Below are 19,231 nucleotides of genomic sequence, written 5' to 3'. Positions count from 1 at the left end.
AAAGTAGGGAAATAATGGTTTTGTGATTAGTGCCACGAAAAGTTCAAATTTGCAATGGACAGCACCAAACCTTCGCTGGGGTTCGCATAGGGACAAACAATCTTTAAAGTTGCATGAAAGGAGGAAAAAACAAGAAGAAAAAAAATATACTAAACGGTTGATATTTACGGTAGAAAAGACGCCGATTTCAATATTTCTTCACTAAAGTAATAATGTTTTTTATATAAAATTTCCGTTGGCAGAGCTACCTCTCCGTACCTGCACTGACCCCTCAATCGCTCCCAGCGTCATTGGTTTAGTAGGAAAACAGTGTTCACGCTTATAATTATCGGCCAATGAAAATGCACTTGGTCACATGCACATAGAACGAGATCTAGATTCGCGTCACATCTTTCCGCGCTGTAAACCCTCTTGGTTGACATCTGGGTAAGTAGTTACAATATATTTTCTTCCATATGGCAAAATATGCGTTGATCACGTTGTCAAATTGATACTAACGTATTTGTTTACTCTCTGATTCAATGATATTGATTGCCCTTTTATGCATTTTTTGTTTTAGCGAATTATCACTTTTTTGTGTGATCAATTATCGTGCACATTAAAATTAATCCAATTATAATAATTAACTGATTATATGATCTTGAATATATTAATATTGTGCCTATAGGAGTGTAACTTCTGTTAAAAGCCATTGACGGCGGACTTTTCACATTATTAGATGTACTCTTGAGATTTCAACTTATCTAGTTTTAGAATCGATTGTTTTAAATGAGACCCTTGGAACACAGGGGTTCGTTACAAATGTCTATATCATATGTGTATTGCAGACACTTGTAATACATGTCACATAATGATCTACATTTAAAAACAAGTAAAATGTACACAAAACTAGATCAATGTCCAGCCAAAGTTAATTTTACACATGAGACTTCAAAAGGGAATAATATACATTAAAATAAGTGTCACCAAATTAAAAAAAGACCAATATTTGTCAGCTTATTATAAGTTATTTCAACACATTGATGTCAAGGTTAATTTGACTTATGAGACTCCAAAAGGCAAAAATATACCTTAAAATAAGTGTCATCAAATTAATAAGGACCAATATTTGTCAGCTTATAATAGCTTTTTGAATGCAGTTCACAATAAGACCTGTATTTAGTTCTGTTCCAAATCTTAATCATTTTAACCTTGAAAGTTTACTTAACATGTTTTAGTCAGTCAAACCATGATCAATCATAGAATATGGGAGGGGGTGTCTGAACCCTCTTGGATATATATTCTGATTCTCTAACCTTGTATCTGTATACTTGTATGATTTGAGGTGTATTTTTACTTTTTCTCGTGAGTGCAACTACACTTAGTCCCCTAGTTTTAGGCGAAATTTTTCAAAAAATGTTTATGTGTCAAATAGATCAGGATTATTAGTAATTTAGAATGATACTTTGTGAAAAATTCAATTTAGCACTTACATAATTTGGTTAAATGCAACACAAATTTTCCAATTCCAAAAAGTGACTTGTTATTCTTCACTCTTCTTTACAGCTTGTCCGTGAGAACAGCATTGGAAGTCTGTCAGGGGTTCTTGGTATGTATATAAATGTACAATTATGTAAATCCGGATTTTGTTAACTCTGTGGATATTGATCCTTTTGAAGGTGTAATTGTTACTAGTAAATAATCTACAGGTTGATGGGTGATCATGTGGAAGACTTCATTGTTTACCAGATAAATAGCTATTTTAAAGTTCTACAAAGTGAACTCCCCTATTTTGTTTGTCACATGAAGATAACATAAACAAAATACTGATTTTAATCAGTGTTTTGATGAATGAAAATTACCAAAAGTAAAATCAATTAAATCAAAAAAGTTCATGATTGATAATGCCATAATAAAATGTCATGATTTAAGTCTATTTCAAGTGCAAGTACAAACTATTCAATTTTGCTTGCATTTCAAGGGAGATAATCATGCATATTTATTATTTTAATTTGCAGGATGGACATTAGGTACAGCCGACCTGTGACCAATGTCGGAAGCATACTACCCCAGACCACCAGGTAAATAAGTTTGCTATTTATCAACAATCATGTATCCTAGCCATATTAAGAACTTTAATTAATTCTCCTTGGTCAACGTGTTGCAGTTGTATACCACAATTACCTGGTATTACTGTCAATTTGCATTTTATACCATAATAGTTTCTTTGATCAAGAATTTTAAGAAAATTCAATCTCAACATGTGTCATGCAGTTTATGAGCAAATTTGTCATTAGTTGCCTTATTTCATTCACTTGTCTGTACATGCATGCGCATGTGTTAATTATTTAATCTGTGGTACTATTCAAGCATCCATGCAAATCAAGGGTTTCCTTACATGTTTTGTGCTTCATTGCACTCATGACTTATTCTTAGAAATGTTTCTTTTGCATACAAATATATAAAGGTTATTAATTTAATATCAAATCAATTTACAATACAAGATACTTAAACAGTGTCACTATAGAGTTACCTCATGTTGAAGGTATAAGGGAGATAACTCTAGTGCTACTGTTACAATACTTGCACATTATTAGTTAATCTGTCTTGTGTGATCAATTGTGATTGTCTTTTGTTTAAATGGTTACGTTTCTTTGTTTTATTTCAAATTGATCAATGCTGATTAATTAGAGCATGCCCTGTATTAATCACATTGTCCATCTGTCTGTCCATCAACACTTGTCTAGTAATCATTCTGAATACAAGATGATAATTCAACAAAGTGCTACTGCTATCTGAAAAAATAATCTTTTACTCCATTTAAAATTGTTTTAAAAGATTGGCAGGGAGAAATAAAGATTATTAACGAGTTAAATAAAACACAGTTCGATTTCATTCTTATCAATAAAAATGGTAGCTCCCCGAGGGGTATGCAGGAGATACCATTTTTATCTGTTGCAATAAACCCGCTACCCATGCATATTTATGGCAGTTAAATAAAAATGCAGAGAAAAGCTTTTTCATTGTCCTGTTATAAGCCCATCCCCTACTTTTTGAGTCTTGAGTTTATGTGTTGGTCCCATGGAGCTGGGAACTGTGAAATATTAATTCAGATAATTATTTCGTTTTCAAATGCAAGTAATTTAATATTTTTGGAGCAAAATATTGGTGATCTGTGAGGGAAAGGGCAGCAGTACACCTATATATTTATGTTGATGAGTGGGATGTGGTAATGCAAATTCTGTAGCTTTACTAAATTTATGTTACTGTTATAGGCAAAGGGTGCAGCTTCGAATGATAACTGAATTCAGTCGACTTAAATTATTTACTAGACCACCAAGTTTAGACCATAGTTTTCATCTAGGCTACTTAAGATCATGATCAGATACTGATCATAAATATGGACTACATTTCCTGGTCCAGCAGCCGTTAAAGTGTCCTCATTAATGTTTTTGCATTTAGCTGTGTGTTATTTATGGTATCTTAAAAGATTTTACTCAAAGACTTAACCAAATTTACACCATCCATACATCTGGGATGTTACAGAGGGGCTGGGATGTTTGGGCCCAGTAGGGGAAAGCCAGCAAAAGACTACAAAGAAAATTTCCAACTTCTTCATTTTTTTCTTCCAATTTATGTAAAATATACCAAAATGATGCTAATAAGATTTCATTTTTTACAGGACTGTCTTACTGTTAGTGGACAGAACCCTGGTCAGATATATCTAGGAAGGTGGTCTGAGCTCTAGTTGGGTGATTTGGCGTCTGGGGTATCTGAAGCTGGATAGATTTATGACATTTCAGCTGCATTATTCACTCCTTTAACAAAGTTTTTAACCTTGACGAACACCATTATTGAGGTACAAGGATCTTTATGGTTATATGTGGGGATCTGATATCATGTACCCCTCCGTGATAGTCCTGAGGGCAACATGTAATCATACAGAATCAAGTGCTGCATATTGGTTGTTTCCGAGCTGGGGTTAAATTCTTTTGTGACTGGATGGATGAGTGCAGCTGAACTAGAATAAATCTGTTTTTGCAACAGTACCTCTTGCGTTGGAAAGTCTGACTAGGGTAAAGGTCATCTAAACCAGAGTATCTGACTGACGGAATAGGATGGCCTGCCAGCCTCCAGAGGAGGGTAAATAATTGCATGAAAACAGTTCATTAATAATTGTATGAAAATATTGACTGTATTTTCCACTTCAACTTGGTTAGAACTTGCATTCTGATATATACATTCAATTCGGTTAGCTCCATTTCCATCAAATTATAAACATTTTCTATATCAATTTTATAAACATTTTCTATATCAATGATGGCTACATGTAAATCTTGATCTTGGTTACATTGAGCAAATACAAACTGTATTAGTTGCACATAATTATCCCCACAAAAAAAATCAATAAAGGTAATATATGCTATACAGCTGGTCTTCAAAAGTAGAAATGTACTATGTATTCAGTTTAGTTACTGTCTGCTTAGTAAAGTGTACATATTAAAACTTTCAGATAAATATATTCAAAACTATTAAAATTATTTAAATGTAGACCAGTGCTACCAAACAATTCATTCCATGAAGTACCTGTTCACTGAGCATAACATAATCAAGTATATTGTTGTGTATTTTTTAGAGGAAGCGCCATCCAAAGTGCAGAGATCGTCGCCCTTCTTGATCTCTTTCCATAGGCCCCCGGTCCATAGGAGGTAACTGACACTCTTGGAATTAACGATAAAAATGAGGACGTGAAATATTCATTACAGTTTCTATTCCCTTAAACGTTGACCTTGAATGTATCTAAGATTTTGAAAAATAATTTCCATCAAAATTGGTCATCATATTCCGTTCAGACCTGAGTATTTAATCCCTTCTATATAGTAGTTGCTCTCATAAGAAAGAAAAGTTCATGCTTATCTTAATTTTCTTTCATGAAGGACATGGGGGACGTGCCTGGAGGTGGCACTGAGACACTGCCATGTTTCGTGCCGGTTTGACTTTCTTCACACTGAGGTAAATAACAATGTTAAAAAAGGTGAAAATGACAGTGGGAGCTGATTTGGTGCTGTTATTTATATTCTGTCTGTTTTTGCTTCAATGACAGTCTGTTGATGATTTTACATACCAATTTTCATCCAACCTAATTTTGACACTTGTGTTAGCGTTCTGACAAGTAGTCTTTTTGTTTCAATAGAGCTTTTAAAGACAGACATTTTATGATTTTAATTATTAATTCAGTTTATTTCTTGTTTTAGCCACAGTGTGGAGGCAGTCAAAAGGGCCGTACTAAGGGCCCAAGGGTGTGACATAGTGGCAGGTCTATGTCGCCGTAGAGCGGGGAAATTCCGTTAGGCAAGGTAAGCAATATCAAATTGAATTATCCTGATTTTATGTGTTTTTTATAGATCAATACAAAATTATAATGCCTTGTAATTATCAAGACTATGCAGTTATCAGAATTAATTTTGCTTTCAGGGCCTGTATTTATGAAACCATTTTCATGCTAAAAATCAGATTGTATGCTCTTGCCCATTTTTTTTATTTTCTTTTTGGTTCCTGATATATTGATGTAAAAATTCAATAAATAGACTTTACTTTTTTGCCATGTCAGATGATTAAAGCAAGTGATAAGACAATTGGTGTAAGCAGAGAATTGACACGACGCTTTTGCATGATAACAGTTTCATGAATACAAGACCTGGGCCAATATTAGTATTCATGACTCCATTCTCAAGCTCAAACTAGGTTCTGTGCTCAAGCCCAATATTTTGTTTAGCTGGTAAACTAATAAGCTTCACATTTGTAAGTGGTTGAGAGGAATTCTTAGGAGATCATTTTCATTGTTGACATTTGTCTTTTTCACTTATGCTAACCAAACTTAATACTTGTGCATCTTGAGAGCGCATCTTGTGAAAATGGAGTCTGAGGTGTTAATTTCACCAGTGTTGTTATGGCCCTTTATTATCTGTATGGAACTTTGTCCACAATTTCTCTTTAGTACCTTGTTACATGTTGGGATGTCTTTTGTTCAATTTCACTTGATTGTTGATCTTTGCACATTTTTCTCTTAGAATTGTTTTTCTGCTGGTATCTCTGCTGTTCACCTATTTGCTGGTTGTCCATCTTCTTTGATTATCCATTAAACAACCTGATGTGTAGTACGTGTTGCACCCTGCATCATTAAGTCAGTCATAATCATGCCTTAATATAAAGACATGTCATGATGCATCACAAGGTCAAAGGTCAATGTCATTAACAACAGAAGGTCAAAAAATGGTCTCATTTCAATATGGTTTTGTACGTCAACATTTGATAGTTTCCTCTACTTGATTGTCTTGAATACTAACACTGCTTGAGAAGGATGTTTTTCACCTACCTTAATAGATTTATGAATGCTTAATTCATGGTAACCAAATCAAGACTCGAGAAAGCTTGAATATGCTCTACCGTGGTGTATCGTGCACCTGCTTATGGTGCTTTTTTTGTTTCCATCATTTCCTACTTGGGCATATTTTCATCCTGTTCAGTTATTTGTCTATTTGCAGTATCTTTCATCTTGCTCTTTTAATAACTGAACATTGTGCTGGTCTAAATAGATTCTACAAGGCATTGTTTATCCCCAACCCATCCCCACCACCAGCCAAAAACACTTGTATCTATTGTGAAACAAGGAAACTGTATAATTACTGTATACCTGGAATTATTTGCTTATATACCGTTTAATGTTTGCCCTTCGCAACAATGGCAAATTTATATTTATCACTTTGTTTTGAGATATCAATGCGTAAATTGTGTTTATATATCATTGTACATTTCTCTTACAGTACGATGTTTGGTTCGTCGACTTTAATGGACTCATCGGAAGCATGAGTGCCTTTTCCTGAAGGTATGATGATTTCTTTATTTTGCAGAGTTAAGATGAAAAGATAAACTTTTTCATTGAAAGATGGGTTCTCGCTGACAAAAAGCATCATAGTTTTATTTCCACTATCAAATAAACTGAAATTTCAATGCCAAATCAATTTACAATGCCATCTGGTCATAAAGATCCTATTGCCACCATTGTCTATTAATTGTGTTAATTAAATTCATTAACATAAGAACCTTCATTTATTCTCAAATCATTACTGGTAATTGCAGATCATTTATGATTGACTATATTTTCAGGAATACGAGTCACATAATTGCATCATTTTCCCTTTCAAATTTTGTACAGATATGCTAGAAGGAATAATATTTAATATTCAACATATATTACGGGTTTTTCTGTTGATTTTCAACTTTCCGTGTTTTGGCATATCTGTTTACGCGATAACTCCAGCCAAAACACTTTTCTTAATAAAAGCGCTGAACAGGCGACACATCCACTCCTGTGGAATTCTTGTTTATATTTAGCAGCTAGAACCCATCTTTATTGGTAAACTGGAAAATATATAAGAAAGAGAAGGAAATATATAAGGACAAACAAAATATGTATGTTTCAGGTACCCCGACTTACCCTAGTTTTTACCTTCGACACAAACAATTTTATCTCGCATAAACATCCAGACTTAATTGGGATAAATTGACGGATGAATAAACAAGGCAACTATATATATAAACCCTCTCTACTTCACAGGCTGGTATCGAAACCAAATTTAAACCCCATATTATTATTTAAAAGACATAAAAATATGTTTGGTGATTTTTACGAAGGACCAAGGTGAGTTTATGCCATACTGTGGCGTCCGTCGTCCGTCGATCTTCTGTACGTCAACAATTGCTTTAAACGACTTCTTCTTCCTAACCACTGATTGGAATTTAACAAAATTTGACTGAAAGCATCCCTAGGTCGTGGGGATTCAAAATTGTACAAATGGTGGGGCTGACTCCCCAGGGGGCTGAGGGGCGGGACCAAAAGGGGGCAATTTGGCTATATTGCATTATGCGACTTCTTCTCTGGAACTAAATGATGGATATCAACCATATTGGACTGGAAGCATCCCTAGGTGGTGGTGATTCAAAATTGTACAAATGGTGGGACTGACCCCCAGGGTGCTGAGGGGATGGGCCAAAAGGGGGCAATTTGTCTAAATTGCTACAAACAACTTCTGTAGAACTATGCACTGGATATCAATCACATTTTATCAAAAGCATTCATGGGAGGCAGGGATTCAAAATTGTATAACTGGTAGGGCTGACCACCCAGGGGGCTGAGGGCGGGGGCCAAAAGCGGTCAATTTGGCTATATTGCTTTATGCAACCTCTTCTCTGGAACCAAGTGATGGATATCAACCATATTGGACTGGAAGCATCCCTAGGTGGTGGGGATTCAAAATTGTACAAATGGTGGGGCTGACCCCCCAGGGGGCTGAGGGGTGCGTCCAAAAGGGAGCAATTTGGCTATATTGCTATAAACGACTTCTTCTGTAGAACTATGCACTAGATATCAATCATATTTGATCAAAAGCATTCATGGTAGGCAGGGATTCAAAATTGTATAAATGGTGGGGCTGACCCCCCGGGCTAAGGAGTGGGGTCAAGAAAAGTTAGGCCCTAGGGTTTAGCCCCACCCTTGGAGACATAGTCCCTGGGTCATAAATTTAAAATGGTTGAAATCCCCACCCCGAAATTATGTATACAAATGCTGGGCATAAAGAGACAAATTGCAATCATGATATTAGAAAAGACCCTCGAGTCTGACTGTACCCCGACAGATCTAGATTCTTAGTCACAGCTTGGGAACAGTTGAGATCCCCACCTTATAACCATATTATAAACAATTGCTGAGTATAAAGATATGAATGCACATATGCTTCCAGGATGGTCTTGGGATCTGCCCCACCCTTGGAGACTTAATCCCTAGGTCATAACTTAGAAACAGTTGAGATCCCAACCCCATAACCATACATAAAATTGCTGGGCATGAAATATCTTATACAGATATGCTACATATTTCCTTGGTTCTCATTTGGAGAATATTTTGCCATAATTGCTTAGATATTCAGGTGAGCGATACAGGCCCTCTGGGCCTTTTGTTTATTTTATCCTTCTTTCAATTATTTCTTTTTCCTGAAAGTGTAATTACTACATACAGTAAATAGGAATGGGTGAATTACCAAGAATAAAATGCTTGTGACTTTGTTAATAATCTCATAAATAACTCCTCAGAACTTGAACGTAATTGCTGCTTTGATAGTTTCCTTAAGACATCGGAGAGAATTCAAAGAGAAGTCAAAGGTCAAGGTCACTTGATGCACAGTTGAAACGTCTGGTTGTCAGCAACTTTACAAAAGTTTGAGTTATGAAGACTGACTGCAAATTAAAAAAAGGTTAATGTTTCAAGGTCACAGTGCTAAGTTTGTTATGCGTCAGAGGTCAAATGTCAAGGTCACTTATGTATTTCTTTTATCAATTTCCCATTGTTGAAAGGGAGCAGTATGCTTTTTTGCTACCTATTACATAGCAGTACATCAGATGAGGCTGAGGTCATTCAATTTTAAAAACAATTAACCAAAGTGCTGTTATATTTGTTAAAAATGTACATCATAATATAAAGTATAACCTGTCCAAACTGGCCCCTGTCTAATCTGGATCCCTGTCTAAACTGGCTGTGATTTGTGGTCCCGGCATATTCCCTATATAATCATAGTAGTTAAACCCTGTATAAACCAGACCCTGTCCATTCCGAAACCCGGCGTTGTTTCACAAAAGTTGGCATAGTAATCCATGTAAAAACAGCCTGTTCATTCCGGCTGGCTACAATCTAAAGCAAACACATTCTAAACAAATTAGTGCTATCCAATGTTAGTTTGCCCTTCATTTGTATCATAAACTTTATATTTTGTTAATAATTAAACGTTCCAATTGATTCATATCTCTGTTGTTCATGTTGACACACTTGTATAGAGATAGTATGCAAAACACTACATTTTTGTATTTTCAAAAAATACCATGCCGACCCTGTATAAACCGGACAAATAGTTTGGTCCCGGTGACATCCGGTTAAGACAGGTTATACTGTATATATTTTTGACTGAATAAGCAAAAGCAATGCTTAAAAAGAACAATTTCACAACATCAGGTTGTTGATGGGGGAAAAAGGTGATTGTTATGTGATTGAACTGGGTTTTTTTGTAGGAGATTGTCCAACGTCTCGGACAGTCACCTGGTCAGGATTTTCTAATGCGTGGAGGCTAATTCTAGATGGATGACTTAGCAACGGAAATATTTGGAACTCAGTTGGTTTAGTCATTTCTCAACTTCGAACTGTCACTTCTTTGACAATGCATTTAATTCCAAATACAGACATGAATCTGACACGAGTATGGCTTTACAGCATCATGATTGGGACGTCAGGCCTGTGCGGCCGGGCTTGATGCACCAATGGACCGCCATGTGTGTTGTACTGCTCTGTAAATCTTGTGCTGGTGGATTGTTTGTGTCTGGACTTCCATACATTGTGAAAGAATGGACAAAACTAATTGGGACATGACTAAATCTTCTTGAGGCTTCATCTATCTTCTTTGCTGGGAAGTCTGTCTATTGTCAAGATGACACAAGTTTGAAAAATCCTGACCTCAGGACGGAAAGATTGCCCCATAAAAAAACCAAGGTAAGTGTAGCTTGACACTAAAATAAAACAGCTGGGTTTACTTTCCTTTGCAATGAAAGGAAGTTCTGTTATACTGGAATCAGGCTGTCTGTCAATCTGTCTGTAGACACAACATTGTTCTCACTACAATAGTTTCAAGAAAAAAACTACACTTCCCAAATTCACCAATTTGAATGATACTTTGGACACAAAGTACAAAAACTAAGGGACATGAATAAACCATAATGAATAGTTACTTCCCTTGATTATGGAGTTATGCCCTTTTGATGTTATACATGTACATTGTTAGCACTTCTCCCAAAGTGCACAGATTTAAATGATACTTGAGTACGATTAGATTATGCCCCCCCCCCCCCCCCCCCCCCCGGGACAGAGAGGCAAGGAAGGCCCAAGACCAAGAGGGGGTATTGAGATTAATCTTCATAAAATCCTTCTGTTTTTGTACTTTGGAGAGATTTTAACCAATTAAAGGTTAATAGATTTAAATCTTAATAATTACCTTTTCATCCAATACAGAAGAAGATATCTGAACCAAATTTAATGAAAGAGTTACCATGGCCCAGTAGGGGTCTTGTTTAATATCGTTTAGTTATGATGATGAAATTTGGTATGCATTACCTATAATAGTTAATTAATTAATTAGCATTCTGTGCTCTGATTGGTCAATTGAAAAATAGAAGATTTTGCACGATAACTTGCTTAAATATTGTTGTATTTTGATGAAAATTGGTGTTCTTGTAAATCATAGAAAGACAGCTAGTGGCTAAATTTCAATTTGAGCAATATCCACGCATAATGAGGGCCCCAAATCGGAGATGCAGGTGCCCTACAGTAATCATCTGTGCGCCTACACTTTCATTTCTGGACATTATCTCAGAATTCAGAAGAATGATTTTCTGAAATTTGACATGTTGACACACTGAAATATAGATGTACAAAAGGGATTTATAGAAATTTTAAGGTCAAGGTCAGTTATTAAACATAGCTTATCTGGAATTTTGGAATTTTTGAAAGACTTATCTATTTGAATGTATTGTATGTACATACTTATAATCATGATTTGTTTTGGTTTTTTTGACAAATCTTCAAAAATGATATACTTTACATTATTACTGCAAACGTGATGTCTCCTGGAAAAATTTAAGAAGTCTAACGGTATGCTTGTAATATTTCAATAATTTAAAAATAGTAATCAAAGAAAGTATCACTACCAAAAATTTAAATGTGTTTTTTTTTGCAGTACCTAAATCTTGTACCATCCAGAAGGACCAATATGGACCACGAAGAACAACAACCCTACCAGTACCCAGAAAAACAATGAAACTCTGAAAGGGAATTTTCTGTGCAGTATCGCACCTGACTGCCTATAGGAACAATTGACAAAACAGAAAAAAAGTGAACGATATGATAGGGCTTCATTTGACTTTGAGGTAGCCCTGCAAGCCTAGAAAAATGTGAAGGAGAGGAGAATCTACGAACTGAATCAAAGTACTGAAAGTAATAAAAGGCTGAACCTATTAAAACAATCCATTATATCATTATATCAGCTGCGAATTTATGTGAAAGGGAATTTTCTGTGCAGTATCGCACCTGACTGCCTTTAGGAACAATTGACAAAACAGAAAAAAAGTGATGTTGATCAAAACTGAAGGATATGATAGGGCTTCATTTGACTTTGAGGTAGCCCTGCAAGCCTGGAAAAATGTGAAGGAGAGGAGAATCTACGAACTGAATCAAAGTACTGAAAGTAATAAAAGGCTGAACCTTTTGAAACAACCATTTATATCATTATATCAGCTGTGAATTTGCACATGTTTATGTTAAGTTTTTTTCTCTCTTATATATGTAGCTTGTTCTGGTACTTGGGTTAGGATAAGGCCACTAAGTGAGATAACACTGGCCAGCTGGTCGGAGCAATGGGTAAAACTACCTCCCTGACCCATGTGGAAAGGTTGGGGCAGCCGGCTTGCAGCATCTTTTCATTTGTGTTTATTGTAACTTGTATATATATATTTTTTTCTTTTCTTGAATTTGTGTCTGTTTAATTTTGTGGTTGCTCACTCATTCAGGTAAGTTGTAATATTAACGTCTTGTGTTTATCTTAACATTGTCTTTAAGCTCCATCAGGTTCACCAATATTGTGCCTGGCGGGGAACACCCCCTATGTTGTTTTTTGCTTACCTATGTTGTACATAATCACATACTTTATATATGTTGTTGTTAATAAATCTTAGTACCTGTGCATACACTTTCAAACTCTTGGATTGCCTTGAGTTCTTTCTTACCTAATCAACTCCGGGATCGCTCGGTGTTTCCAGAGGGGTCATCCGCAATTCTCTAACCTCTCGGGTCGCCTAGAGGTTATACAGCTTTGAGGTCGCTCAAAACTTGGGGATCGCCTCCCAATCCTTTTTTTTTGTAAATATGTTTTACTACCAATTGATAATGGCATTTTATAATGGCAGACCAACTGGATAGATGGATGCATTTTACAGCAAATACATACTAGGCATAGCATAGCATAGCAAATTATAGCATAGCATGCATGCATACATACAATATCATACATACTCATAATATCATGCATACATATACTATCATAAATACATATAATAGCAAACATACATATAACAGCATACATACATACATATAATGGCATACATGCATATATGTTATAGCATGCATACATACATAAAATAGCAAACAAAAATATAATAGCATACACACATACATATAACAGCATACATGCTTATACGTTATAGCATACGTAAATATAATATCATACATACACACAACAGCATACATACACATTTAACAGCATACATACATAAAACAGCATACATGCATATGTTATAGCATACATACATACATATATTAGCATACATACATAAATATAACAATATACCTACATACAAGTAAGCATACATATAATAGCATACATACATATAATAGCATACATGCATACTTATAACAGCATAAATGCATACATATAAAAGCATACATGCATACATATCACAGCATACAATGATAGTTTGATATTTTAATATTAAACTATAGTTTATATACAATGAGTTTGCCTTGCTGCCTATGTTTTCTGTTTTCTGTAATGTAGGTCATATGTATTTATGTAGTTGCCAATTAGCATGTATGTTATTGAGAGTAGAGGGATGCTGCTGATTGACCAATCAGCGTCTGCCTGAGGGAATGCCCTGTTAGGGATTTGGAGCCCCCACAGCATAGTTTTCTGAATCATTGAAGGAGATTGTTGTGCATTATTTCTCGGCTTTTCAAGTTTAAAATTCCTTGAAAAACTAACGAACATCCTTGGATTTACCTGTGTAATATAGTCACTAACGATATTTGGCTAAAAAGGACACCCTAATAGCTACAGTTAAGGTCTATCTTGGTTACCGTAACCTCTTTGGACTTTCCTCCCGAGGAGTTGGAAGTGTTATCGCCATCTTGGAACGTACTTTGTAACATGATTTCTCAAGTGTTTCTGTTCGTACTAGCCTCCCCGCAACTGTTTATGTGACGTGTTTCCTTTAAACCACGCCTGAGTGCTTCGTATAGACCTACCGACGATGTGTACGCTGTGCCTTCGTGATTAAACTTTGTGCTGTTTACGTAACTGTACAGAATACTTTGTTACTATCGTCGAAGACGTTTTGTTTACAATGGGCAGGAATACGAGGCCTGTGCCGTACGACCCTGGATTATTCTCTCAACGTTCCGTTTATGTTTTGATCTCGGCGTATGGGGTTAGTTAAGAAGTTACGGGAAGCGAGAACTTCTGCCCCAGTTGCAAGGTTTACGGGAAGCGAGAACTTCTGCCCCAGTCGCACATCACAGGAGAGTTGCGGTATACCATAATGCATCGCGGCAAGATGGCGGACAGGAAGTTTCACGAGAGTCTGTAACAACAAACACCACTGCATATCAACACGAATCCGAGTCGTCGAGTAGTAATAACCATTTACTCTTTGGTACAAGCTTAACAGATAGTGTAGCTACACTACAGGAGTGCTATCAGCGACTGGAAATAGAATAGACTCCCAATCCAGGCTTCCAGTGGCAGCAGCCGCCGGTAGCGAGAGAGGGACTGATGGCCACATCAGTGAACCACAACAGGAGTACACTCTGGGTACGGCATACAGACGTTTCGAGGACGAATTCACGCAACCACAAGGCTACTATGGAGAGTATCTACTTGACGGCTTCACATTCCTGCCAACCCTAGTCTGACGTGGAGGTATCTCCCTGGAATACTGGGAGCTACTCTAATCTCAGTGTCTATCTACTTCATCACTCCACTCTACCTCATCACACGTGCACACATACTTCCATTTTCAGTATTTCTTCTCCTCTGATTTCCGATCATAGTGCATTTTCTGTCAAGTGCAGCTTCTCCTAGTTTCCCATGTACAACTCAAACGCCGATTGTAATGATAAATTTATTATAACTCGGTCATTTTTTCAAATATCGAGCTGAAATTTGGAAGGTATATCAATAAAAGCCTTACTAATAACACATCTTCTGATGTCGCTTACTTTAGCAGGTAATTGTAACGATATTATCTGGCGACGCTTTCTTCACTTTACATGCTAATACACACATGTGCCACGCCGCGATCGTAAAAATTCAATTCATTTGTTCATTTTCTGCTGGTAAGCCCACTTAATATCTAGAGGACATGACAACTCACGACCCAACATAACTAGGTTTGGACTACATTCAGTACTACTATGCCTAGTGGCACTATACGCATACGCCATCATCACATAGGGTAAGTGATCATTCCTATTTTCATTGACGAAGGCCGATAGCATTTGAATTAGGGTACGATTCAACCTTTCCACAAGTCCATCGGATTGTAGGGGGTTGTACTAGTTTTATCTATCCCTAACTTCTCTCAATAGCTTTGAATAGGTCAGTTTCGAACTCACGACCTTGATCTGTATGGATACCGACAGGTGCACCAAATCATGCAGATACACTCTGTGGCTAATTTGTCAGCTACTGTTTGTGCGGTGTGATTTCATATGCTTCCGCCCACTTGTAGAAACAATCTCCCACCACTATAATGTAATGATTTCCATTCTCCATAGTTTGAAGCCCACCTAGGGTGTACATTTTATATAGCAATTCGCTCTAATGGAGCCCTCACTGGAACCGAAGAGGACAGAGGGGCTCGGCCTCTTGTAGGACCAGACTTCCTGCGGGCACATGAGTCACAGGCCTTACACCAGTTCTTAACATCCTTTACTAGACCGGGCCAATAAAACCATTTCTGGTTGCAGCTTTTCTGGTTTCACAGGAGTCTAGCTGCTCTCATCCTGCATGGCTTCTCTAGTGGTTTTCACGATCAGAGTCTAGTCACTCCTCTGGAGACTTTTTCAGAGTCCAGCTGTTTACTTCTCTGGGCTGTGTAGTCGCTTCTCTGAAGACATTTTCAGTGTCTAGCAGCATGGCTGCTCTAGGGGTGTTCACAATCAGAGTCTAGTCGCTTCTCTGGAGACATTTTCAGAGTCTAGCTGTTCACTTCTCTGGGCTTGGTAGTCGCTTCTCTGAAGACATTTTCAGAGTTTAGCATCATGGCTTCTCTAGGGGTGTTCACAATCAGTCTAGTCGCTTCTCTGGAGACATTTTCAGAGTCTAGCTGTTCACTTCTCTGGGTTGTGTAGTCGCTTCTCTGAAGACATTTTCAGAGTCTAGCATCATGGCTTCTCTAGGAGTGTTCACAATTACAGTCTAGTCGCTTCTCTGGAGACATTTTCAGAGTCTAGCATCATGGCTTCTCTATATCTAGGAGTGTTCACAATTAGAGTCTAGTCGCTTCTCTGGAGACATTTTCAGAGTCTAGCATCATGGCTTCTCTAGGGGTGTTCACAATCAGAGTCTAGTCGCTTCTCTGGAGACATTTTCAGAGTCTAGCATCATGGCTTCTCTAGGGGTGTTCACAAGCAGAGTCTTGTCGCTTCTCTGGAGACATTTTCAGAGTCTAGCTGTTCACTTCTCTGGGCTTGGTAGTCGCTTCTCTAAAGACATTTTCAGAGTCTAGCATCATGGCTTCTCTAGGGGTGTTCACAATCAGTCTAGTCGCTTCTCTGGAGACATTTTCAGAGTCTAGCTGTTCACTTCTCTGGGCTGTGTAGTCGCTTCTCTGAAGACATTTTCAGAGTCTAGCATCATGGCTTCTCTAGGGGTGTTCACAATCAGAGTCTAGTCGCTTCTCTGGAGACATTTTCAGAGTCTAGCATCATGGCTTCTCTAGGGGTGTTCACAAGCAGAGTCTTGTCGCTTCTCTGGAGACATTTTCAGAGTCTAGCTGTTCACTTCTCTGGGCTTGGTAGTCGCTTCTCTAAAGACATTTTCAGAGTCTAGCATCATGGCTTCTCTAGGGGTGTTCACAATCAGTCTAGTCGCTTCTCTGGAGACATTTTCAGAGTCTAGCTGTTCACTTCTCTGGGCTGTGTAGTCGCTTCTCTGAAGACATTTTCAGAGTCTAGCATCATGGCTTCTCTAGGGGTGTTCACAATCAGAGTTTTAATCGCTTCTCTGAAGACATTTTCAGAGTCCAGCATCATGGCTTCTCTAGGAGTGTTCACAACCAGAGTCTAGTCGCTTCTCTGGAGTGGAGACATTTTCAGAGTCTAGCTGTTGGAGGGAGTAGCCCCGGATGCGCAACTTTGTTACACATTGTCAGAAGGCTTTGCATCTCAAATTTAACACCATTAAATTGTACCAGGCTGGTATCAGGTTTCATTACATTAAAAAGAAATTGGGTGACCCTACTGCCAACACCCTTAGACTGTCGTACATTTTGCGTGCTATCAAGAAGACGCAAGTGAATACTGCTTTTTAAACGTCTTCCTATAACATGTACATTAGTAACTAAATGTGGATGCTATTACACAGCATGGTATGTTTAACCCTCTTTTTTTTTTTGATCTCATGTTATCATGTATTTTAAAGCAGCTTTTTATGGTTTTTAGAATGTGGCAAGTTTTCATGTAATCAATATGTGATACCAATTTCATTCGTATTTGCGATATTTGTGTTTAACCAGATTTGTCCTGCTATACTCTCACCTTGAGGTCGTCTTAAGACAGACCCATGTAGGCCATTCGGCAGAGGAGTAGATATTAATATTTATGAAAAGAGTGTCTTAAAACCTGTGTTTACTATATGAGTAAATACTTGAATCTCAGGTTATCGTAAGGTGCTGTTCCTCCAGCTCCTTTGATTGTAGACTAGGTTCACCTTGCTAGACCTCTTATGCGTCATACGTTTATATCATGTTTATAGGTGACATTGTCTCGGATTGGCATTGATAATCAGCCCTTTAATAGTCATTCTTTTCGTATCGGAGCCAGTACCTCAGCCGCAGCAGCTGGGGTGGAAGATCACGTTATACAGACCCTTAGTAGGTGGTCATCTGATTGTTTCATACGTTACATTCGCATAGATCCTGCTACCATCTGCCGAGCTCAGCAGAAGATGTCCTCCCGATCTTAGAACAGCATGGTTGGGTTTTCTTTTTTCTTTTTCGGCCTGGGACAGATATTTATGATTTCCAGTTTTTATTGGGTTTTGGATATCAAAAAAAAAAATACTTAGGGTATTGACTACCAACTGTTTCAGTTGTTTTTAAGATCCTTTATAAATTCTATTATTATTTATTGGGGGCTCTCACTCTATGTTGAAACATATAGTTCAATTTTGGCATTTAATTCTTGGGGAATTCTACCCCCAATCTTATAATAATATTATACATGTAGTATTTTACGACAGTATGTTTCAGCTTCTCTCATATCGTTGAGGGTCTAGCTAACATATTCAGCTTCTCTCATATCGTTGAGGGTCTAGCCGTAGTCGTTGAATATTCCATTTCTCATGCAGCTTCTCCAGGGTCGCTCGCAGAGTCTAGTAGCTTCTCTGGAATCGTCCAGGGTCTAGTTGCTTCTCTGTATCTTTGGAGTCTTGCTCGATCATGTAGCTAGCTACTCTGGGACACCTCAGAGTCCAGATTCTTTAAATTTTAAATATCCTATTAGTAAGTTTAATCGTTTTGGTATAGAGTGAGTAGCCCCTGATACGCCAAACTTGTAGCTTGTATGTATTATAACTGTAGTAATAAACAGGTTAAACTGTTCTTGCGTGTTTAGTTGTATATAAATGCATATATATCGCACCATACATTCATATATATCACAGCATACATATAATAGCATACATACATATAATAATATACATACATATTTTAGCATACATACATATAATAATACACATACCTTCATTCATATATTAGCATACATTATTAAGCATATATTAAGATATATTAAGATATATACATACATATGATAGTTTAGTATATATAACAGCATACATACATACATACATATCAAAGCTTACATAAACCAGCATACATAAACACATAACCGCTTACATGCATACATATAACAGCATACATACATATACGTTATAGCATACATACAAATAATAGCATACATACATATGATAGCATACATACATATAATAGCACACATACATACAAACATAATAGCACACATACCTACATACATGCAAACATAACAGCATACATACACACATATCACAGCATACATATAATAGCATACATATAACAGCTGTTATAT

At 37.0% G+C, this 19,231-nt stretch overlaps 2 long non-coding RNA genes across 3 annotated transcripts; both read left to right on the top strand.

The window, feature by feature from the left end:
* Window positions 1–217: 217 nt before the first annotated feature.
* Window positions 218–11,828, top strand: LOC110456907. Of its 2 annotated transcripts, none has more exons than XR_002463641.1 (9): window positions 218–426; window positions 1,998–2,060; window positions 3,662–4,122; window positions 4,616–4,688; window positions 4,917–4,992; window positions 5,235–5,336; window positions 6,804–6,865; window positions 10,099–10,573; window positions 11,814–11,828. It is a non-coding gene; the product is annotated as an uncharacterized LOC110456907 (long non-coding RNA). The 2 variants fall into 2 exon arrangements; XR_002463640.1 differs by lacking the exon at window positions 218–426 and adding an exon at window positions 486–1,588.
* A 5,000-nt stretch (window positions 11,829–16,828) lies between these two features.
* Window positions 16,829–18,187, top strand: LOC110456889. Its single transcript, XR_002463638.1, has 2 exons — window positions 16,829–17,496; window positions 17,883–18,187. It is a non-coding gene; the product is annotated as an uncharacterized LOC110456889 (long non-coding RNA).
* Window positions 18,188–19,231: the final 1,044 nt, after the last annotated feature.

Source organism: Mizuhopecten yessoensis, unplaced genomic scaffold (assembly GCF_002113885.1).
Source record: "Mizuhopecten yessoensis strain PY_sf001 unplaced genomic scaffold, ASM211388v2 scaffold8937, whole genome shotgun sequence".
Classification (NCBI taxonomy): domain Eukaryota; kingdom Metazoa; phylum Mollusca; class Bivalvia; order Pectinida; family Pectinidae; genus Mizuhopecten; species Mizuhopecten yessoensis.
Note: the sequence above shows the minus strand (reverse complement) of the source record. Positions and strands in the feature narration are given on the sequence as shown.